This window comes from Amia ocellicauda, unplaced genomic scaffold (genome assembly GCF_036373705.1).
Source record: "Amia ocellicauda isolate fAmiCal2 unplaced genomic scaffold, fAmiCal2.hap1 HAP1_SCAFFOLD_205, whole genome shotgun sequence".
In the NCBI taxonomy this organism is placed as follows: Eukaryota; Metazoa; Chordata; class Actinopteri; order Amiiformes; family Amiidae; genus Amia; species Amia ocellicauda.
In genome coordinates, this window is record NW_027102768.1 from 1 (window position 1) to 7500 (window position 7500).

Consider the following 7500-nt stretch of genomic DNA (forward strand, 5'->3'; position numbering starts at 1 on the left):
CTTGAAAATACAATACATGCAATGTTATGCATCATAGTGATGCAACCTCCTTTCAGTTTCATACTGCATGTCAATTGAAATCCTTACTGAAATGCACACCTTCTCAAGATTGCGCTTGACTGGCGTGTCAGGCACTCAATTACAGCTGTTTTATCAAGACAATGTGTTAGTTTTGTAAAATATAGTTCCGGTCTGGTTTGGCACCCCAGCTAACGCACAACGTTGCCACAACGTTTCGTGTTAGCAGGGACTGTCTGCGGCGCGCTGGTGTGTCCCGGACTTTAGAGTAGAGAGACAGTTCAACTGTAAGTATGAACGGCAGAAACGGATATTGCCTTCCCTTTAAGTAGAGCGTCAGGGACAGCCTCCCTGGCTTACGGCCATACTAGCCTGAATACGCCCGATCTCGTCAGATCTCGGAAGCTAAGCAGGCTCGGGCCTGGTCAGTACTTGGATGGGAGACCGCCTGGGAATACCAGGTGCTGTTAGCTTTTGCATCTTTTACACACCAGAGGGCGACAAATCACGAGTTTTAACTTTGGATACACACAATTTCATCATTATTTCAGATTTGACTTCCCCAAATACACAGGCATACAATAGATCTTGTTCTCCAACGTAAACTGTCCCTAGTAACTAGGGTACATTCGTAAATAAATTGAGCATCATGGCTAGAAGTGACTAAATGTTGCCTAATCTTTCTCATCGAGAAATGACACAATTACAGCAACACAAAAAGGAACTCCACCGGACAAAGTTCAGTGCTCACAAGGAGCCTCATTCAACACACACGGTTCCATTCCCATTCATGCAAAGCACGAAAGTGTAAAACTTGGGAACATACTTGAGAGCAAAGATCACATTCAATCTCATTCAAGGCACGGATGTGAATGCAACGGGATGAAATTACTGAAATGATGCCTGCCCTCGAACTGTGATGATGGACTCCCCGACTCGCCAATAATATTGGGTTCTGGTGTATTGAAATACAGGAGCTGCTGGATTTGTGTGTTTTCTTACCCCCTCACCATAGTTTGTCAAATGTTTAAACAACTGAACTTATATTCAAGGTTTGTTTCTCTTCATATGTTTTACTGGTTTACATTTGTCTCAGCAACCTGTTGAATGATTCTTCTGCTTTCAAAACAAAATGACAACAGGATGAATGCACACACTTGAAAATACAATACATGCAATGTTATGCATCATAGTGATGCAACCTCCTTTCAGTTTCATACTGCATGTCAATTGAAATCCTTACTGAAATGCACACCTTCTCAAGATTGCGCTTGACTGGTGTGTCAGGCACTCAATTACAGCTGTTTTATCAAAACAATGTGTTCGTTTTGTAATATATACTTCCGGTCTGGTGTGGCACCCCAGCTAACGCACAACGTTGCCACAATGTTGCCACAACGTGGCGTGTTAGCAGGGACTGTCTGCGGCGCGCTGGTGTGTCCCGGGCTTTAGAGTAGAGAGACAGTTCAACTGTAAGTATGAACGGCAGAAACGGATATTGCCTTCCCTTTAAGTAGAGCGTCAGGGACAGCCTCCCTGGCTTACGGCCATACTAGCCTGAATACGCTCGATCTCGTCCGATCTCGGAAGCTAAGCAGGCTCGGGCCTGGTCAGTACTTGAATGGGAGACCGCCTGGGAATACCAGGTGCTGTAAGCTTTTGCATCTTTTACACACCAGAGGGCGACAAATCACGAGTTTTAACTTTGGATACACGCAATTTCATCATTATTTCAGATTTGACTTCCCCAAATACACAGGCATACAATAGATCTTGTTCTCCAACGTAAACGGTCCCTAGTAACTAGGGTACATTCATAAATAAATTGAGCATCATGGCTAGAAGTGACTAAATGTTGCCTAATCTTTCTCATCGAGAAATGACACAATTACAGCAACACAAAAAGGAACTCCACCGGACAAAGTTCAGTGCTCACAAGGAGCCTCATTCAACACACACGGTTCCATTCCCATTCATGCAAAGCACGAAAGTGTAAAACTTGGGAACATACTTGAGAGCAAAGATCACATTCAATCTCATTCAAGGCACGGATGTGAATGCAACGGGATGAAATTACTGAAATGATGCCTGCCCTCGAACTGTGATGATGGACTACCTGATTCGCCAATAATATTGGGTTCTGGTGTATTGAAATACAGGAGCTGCTGGATTTGTGTGTTTTCTTACCCCCTCACCATAGTTTGTCAAATGTTTAAACAACTGAACTTATATTCAAGGTTTGTTTCTCTTCATATGTTTTACTGGTTTACATTTGTCTCAGCAACCTGTTGAATGATTCTTCTGCTTTCAAAACAAAATGACAACAGGATGAATGCACACACTTGAAAATACAATACATGCAATGTTATGCATCATAGTGATGCAACCTCCTTTCAGTTTCATACTGCATGTCAATTGAAATCCTTACTGAAATGCACACCTTCTCAAGATTGCGCTTGACTGGCGTGTCAGGCACTCAATTACAGCTGTTTTATCAAGACAATGTGTTCGTTTTGTAAAATATAGTTCCGGTCTGGTGTGGCACCCCAGCTAACGCACAACGTTGCCACAACGTGGCGTGTTAGCAGGGACTGTCTGCGGCGCGCTGGTGTGTCCCGGGCTTTAGAGTAGAGAGACAGTTCAACTGTAAGTATGAATGGCAGAAACGGATATTGCCTTCCCTTTAAATAGAGCGTCAGGGACAGCCTCCCTGGCTTACGGCCATACTAGCCTGAATACGCCCGATCTCGTCCGATCTCGGAAGCCAAGCAGGCTCGGGCCTGGTCAGTACTTGGATGGGAGACCGCCTGGGAATACCAGGTGCTGTAAGCTTTTGCACCTTTTACACACCAGAGGGCGACAAATCACGAGTTTTAACTTTGGATACACACAATTTCATCATTATTTCAGATTTTACTTCCCCAAATACACAGGCATACAATAGATCTTGTTCTCCAACGTAAACGGTCCCTAGTAACTAGGGTACATTCGTAAATAAATTGAGCATCATGGCTAGAAGTGACTAAATGTTGCCTAATCTTTCTCATCAAGAAATGACACAATTACAGCAACACAAAAAGGAACTCCACCGGACAAAGTTCAGTGCTCACAAGGAGCCTCATTCAACACACACGGTTCCATTCCCATTCATGCAAAGCACGAAAGTGTAAAACTTGGGAACGTACTTGAGAGCAAAGATCACATTCAATCTCATTCAAGGCACGGATGTGAATGCAACGGGATGAAATTACTGAAATGATGCCTGCCCTCGAACTGTGATGATGGACTACCCGACTCGCCAATAATATTGGGTTCTGGTGTATTGAAATACAGGAGCTGCTGGATTTGTGTGTTTTCTTACCCCCTCACCATAGTTTGTCAAATGTTTAAACAACTGAACTTATATTCAAGGTTTGTTTCTCTTCATATGTTTTACTGGTTTACATTTGTCTCAGCAACCTGTTGAATGATTCATCTGCTTTCAAAACAAAATGACAACAGGATGAATGCACACACTTGAAAATACACTACATGCAATGTTATGCATCATAGTGATGCAACCTCCTTTCAGTTTCATACTGCATGTCAATTGAAATCCTTACTGAAATGCACACCTTCTCAAGATTGCGCTTGACTGGCGTGACAGGCACTCAATTACAGCTGTTTTATCAAGACAATGTGTTCGTTTTGTAAAATATAGTTCCGGTCTGGTGTGGCACCCCAGCTAACGCACAACGTTGCCACAACGTGGCGTGTTAGCAGGGACAGTCTGCGGCGCGCTGGTGTGTCCCGGGCTTTAGAGTAGAGAGACAGTTCAACTGTAAGTATGAACGGCAGAAACGGATATTGCCTTCCCTTTAAGTAGAGCGTCAGGAACAGCCTCCCTGGCTTATGGCCATTCTAGCCTGAATACGCCCGATCTCGTCCGATCTCGGAAGCCAAGCAGGCTCGGGCCTGGTCAGCACTTGGATGGGAGACCGCCTGGGAATACCAGGTGCTGTAAGCTTTTGCACCTTTTACACACCAGAGGGCGACAAATCACGAGTTTTAACTTTGGATACACACAATTTCATCATTATTTCAGATTTGACTTCCCCAAATACACAGGCATACAATAGATTTTGTTCTCCAACGTAAACGGTCCCTAGTAACTAGGGTACATTCGTAACTAAATTGAGCATCATGGCTAGAAGTGACTAAATGTTGCCTAATCTTTCTCATCAAGAAATGACACAATTACAGCAACACAAAAAGGAACTCCACCGGACAAAGTTCAGTGCTCACAAGGAGCCTCATTCAACACACACGGTTCCATTCCCATTCATGCAAAGCAAGAAAGTGTAAAACTTGGGAACATACTTGAGAGCAAAGATCACATTCAATCTCATTCAAGGCACGGATGTGAATGCAACGGGATGAAATTACTGAAATGATGCCTGCCCTCGAACTGTGATGATGGACTACCCGACTCGCCATTCATGTTGGGTTCTGGTGTATTGAAATACAGGAGCTGCTGGATTTGTATGTTTTCTTACCCCCTCACCATAGTTTGTCAAATGTTTAAACAACTGAACTTATATTCAAGGTTTGTTTCTCTTCATATGTTTTACTGGTTTACATTTGTCTCAGCAACCTGTTGAATGATTCTTCTGCTTTCAAAACAAAATGACAACAGGATGAATGCACACACTTGAAAATACAATACATGCAATGTTATGCATCATAGTGATGCAACCTCCTTTCAGTTTCATACTGCATGTCAATTGAAATCCTTACTGAAATGCACACCTTGTCAAGATTGCGCTTGACTCGCGTGTCAGGCACTCAATTACAGCTGTTTTATCAAGACAATGTGTTCGTTTTGTAATATATAGTTCCGGTCTGGTGTGGCACCCCAGCTAACGCACAACGTTGCCACAATGTTGCCACAACGTGGCGTGTTAGCAGGGACTGTCTGCGGCGCGCTGGTGTGTCCCGGGCTTTAGAGTAGAGAGACAGTTCAACTGTAAGTATGAACGGCAGAAACGGATATTGCCTTCCCTTTAAGTAGAGCGTCAGGGAGAGCCTCCCTGGCTTACGGCCATACTAGCCTGAATACGCCCGATCTCGTCCGATCTCGGAAGCTAAGCAGGCTCGGGCCTGGTCAGTACTTGGATGGGAGACCGCCTGGGAATACCAGGTGCTGTAAGCTTTTGCATCTTTTACACACCAGAGGGCGACAAATCACGAGTTTTAACTTTGGATACACGCAATTTCATCATTATTTCAGATTTGACTTCCCCAAATACACAGGCATACAATAGATCTTGTTCTCCAACGTAAACGGTCCCTAGTAACTAGGGTACATTCGTAAATAAATTGAGCATCATGGCTAGAAGTGACTAAATGTTGCCTAATCTTTCTCATCGAGAAATGACACAATTACAGCAACACAAAAAGGAACTCCACCGGACAAAGTTCAGTGCTCACAAGGAGCCTCATTCAACACACACGGTTCCATTCCCATTCATGCAAAGCACGAAAGTGTAAAACTTGGGAACATACTTGAGAGCAAAGATCACATTCAATCTCATTCAAGGCACGGATGTGAATGCAACGGGATGAAATTACTGAAATGATGCCTGCCCTCGAACTGTGATGATGGACTACCCGACTCGCCAATAATATTGGGTTCTGGTGTATTGAAATACAGGAGCTGCTGGATTTGTGTGTTTTCTTACCCCCTCACCATAGTTTGTCAAATGTTTAAACAACTGAACTTATATTCAAGGTTTGTTTCTCTTCATATGTTTTACTGGTTTACATTTGTCTCAGCAACCTGTTGAATGATTCTTCTGCTTTCAAAACAAAATGACAACAGGATGAATGCAAACACTTGAAAATACAATACATGCAATGTTATGCATCATAGTGATGCAACCTCCTTTCAGTTTCATACTGCATGTCAATTGAAATCCTTACTGAAATGCACACCTTCTCAAGATTGCGCTTGACTGGCGTGTCAGGCACTCAATTACAGCTGTTTTATCAAGACAATGTGTTCGTTTTGTAATATATAGTTCCGGTCTGGTGTGGCACCCCAGCTAACGCACAACGTTGCCACAATGTTGCCACAACGTGGCGTGTTAGCAGGGACTGTCTGCGGCGCGCTGGTGTGTCCCGGGCTTTAGAGTAGAGAGACAGTTCAACTGTAAGTATGAACGGCAGAAACGGATATTGCCTTCCCTTTAAGTAGAGCGTCAGGGACAGCCTCCCTGGCTTACGGCCATACTAGCCTGAATACGCCCAATCTCGTCCGATCTCGGAAGCTAAGCAGGCTCGGGCCTGGTCAGTATTTGGATGGGAGACCGCCTGGGAATACCAGGTGCTGTAAGCTTTTGCATCTTTTACACACCAAAGGGCGACAAATCACAAGTTTTAACTTTGGATACACGCAATTTCATCATTATTTCAGATTTGACTTCCCCAAATACACAGGCATACAATAGATCTTGTTCTCCAACGTAAACGGTCCCTAGTAACTAGTGTACATTTGTAAATAAATTGAGCATCATGGCTAGAAGTGACTAAATGTTGCCTAATCTTTCTCATCGAGAAATGACACAATTACAGCAACACAAAAAGGAACTCCACCGGACAAAGTTCAGTGCTCACAAGGAGCCTCATTCAACACACACGGTTCCATTCCCATTCATGCAAAGCACGAAAGTGTAAAACTTGGGAACATACTTGAGAGCAAAGATCACATTGAATCTCATTCAAGGCACGGATGTGAATGCAACGGGATGAAATTACTGAAATGATGCCTGCCCTCGAACTGTGATGATGGACTACCCGACTCGCCAATAATATTGGCTTCTGGTGTATTGAAATACAGGAGCTGCTGGATTTGTGTGTTTTCTTACCCCCTCACCATAGTTTGTCAAATGTTTAAACAACTGAACTTATATTCAAGGTTTGTTTCTCTTCATATGTTTTACTGGTTTACATTTGTCTCAGCAACCTGTTGAATGATTCTTCTGCTTTCAAAACAAAATGACAACAGGATGAATGCACACACTTGAAAATACAATACATGCAATGTTATGCATCATAGTGATGCAACCTCCTTTCAGTTTCATACTGCATGTCAATTGAAATCCTTACTGAAATGCACACCTTCTCAAGATTGCGCTTGACTGGCGTGTCAGGCACTCAATTACAGCTGTTTTATCAAGACAATGTGTTCGTTTTGTAATATATAGTTCCGGTCTGGTGTGGCACCCCAGCTAACGCACAACGTTGCCACAATGTTGCCACAACGTTTCGTGTTTGCAGGGACTGTCTGCGGCGCGCTGGTGTGTCCCGGGCTTTAGAGTAGAGAGACAGTTCAACTGTAAGTATGAACGGCAGAAACGGATATTGCCTTCCCTTTAAGTAGAGCGTCAGGGACAGCCTCCCTGGCTTACGGCCATACTAGCCTGAATACGCCCGATCTCGTCC

The 7500-nt window shown here is 43.7% G+C and overlaps 7 non-coding genes across 7 annotated transcripts in view; all 7 read left to right on the top strand.

Moving 5' to 3' along the window:
• Nucleotides 1-372: 372 nt before the first annotated feature.
• Nucleotides 373-491, top strand: LOC136725040 (5S ribosomal RNA). Its single transcript, XR_010807426.1, has one exon. It is a non-coding gene; the product is annotated as a 5S ribosomal RNA (ribosomal RNA).
• A 1066-nt stretch (nt 492-1557) lies between these two features.
• On the top strand, nt 1558-1676 carry LOC136725045 (5S ribosomal RNA). The gene has a single exon (XR_010807431.1). It is a non-coding gene; the product is annotated as a 5S ribosomal RNA (ribosomal RNA).
• Nucleotides 1677-2731: 1055 nt separating this feature from the next.
• LOC136725024 (5S ribosomal RNA) lies at nt 2732-2850 on the top strand. The gene has a single exon (XR_010807412.1). It is a non-coding gene; the product is annotated as a 5S ribosomal RNA (ribosomal RNA).
• A 1055-nt stretch (nt 2851-3905) lies between these two features.
• Nucleotides 3906-4024, top strand: LOC136724990 (5S ribosomal RNA). Its single transcript, XR_010807384.1, has one exon. It is a non-coding gene; the product is annotated as a 5S ribosomal RNA (ribosomal RNA).
• A 1066-nt stretch (nt 4025-5090) lies between these two features.
• Nucleotides 5091-5209, top strand: LOC136725031 (5S ribosomal RNA). Its single transcript, XR_010807418.1, has one exon. It is a non-coding gene; the product is annotated as a 5S ribosomal RNA (ribosomal RNA).
• Nucleotides 5210-6275: 1066 nt separating this feature from the next.
• On the top strand, nt 6276-6394 carry LOC136724985 (5S ribosomal RNA). The gene has a single exon (XR_010807379.1). It is a non-coding gene; the product is annotated as a 5S ribosomal RNA (ribosomal RNA).
• Nucleotides 6395-7460: 1066 nt separating this feature from the next.
• LOC136725035 (5S ribosomal RNA) overlaps nt 7461-7500 on the top strand; it is a 119-nt gene continuing 79 nt past the window's right edge. The window contains exon 1 of the ribosomal RNA XR_010807422.1: nt 7461-7500. This exon is cut by the window's right edge and continues 79 nt beyond it. This is a non-coding gene — a ribosomal RNA (5S ribosomal RNA).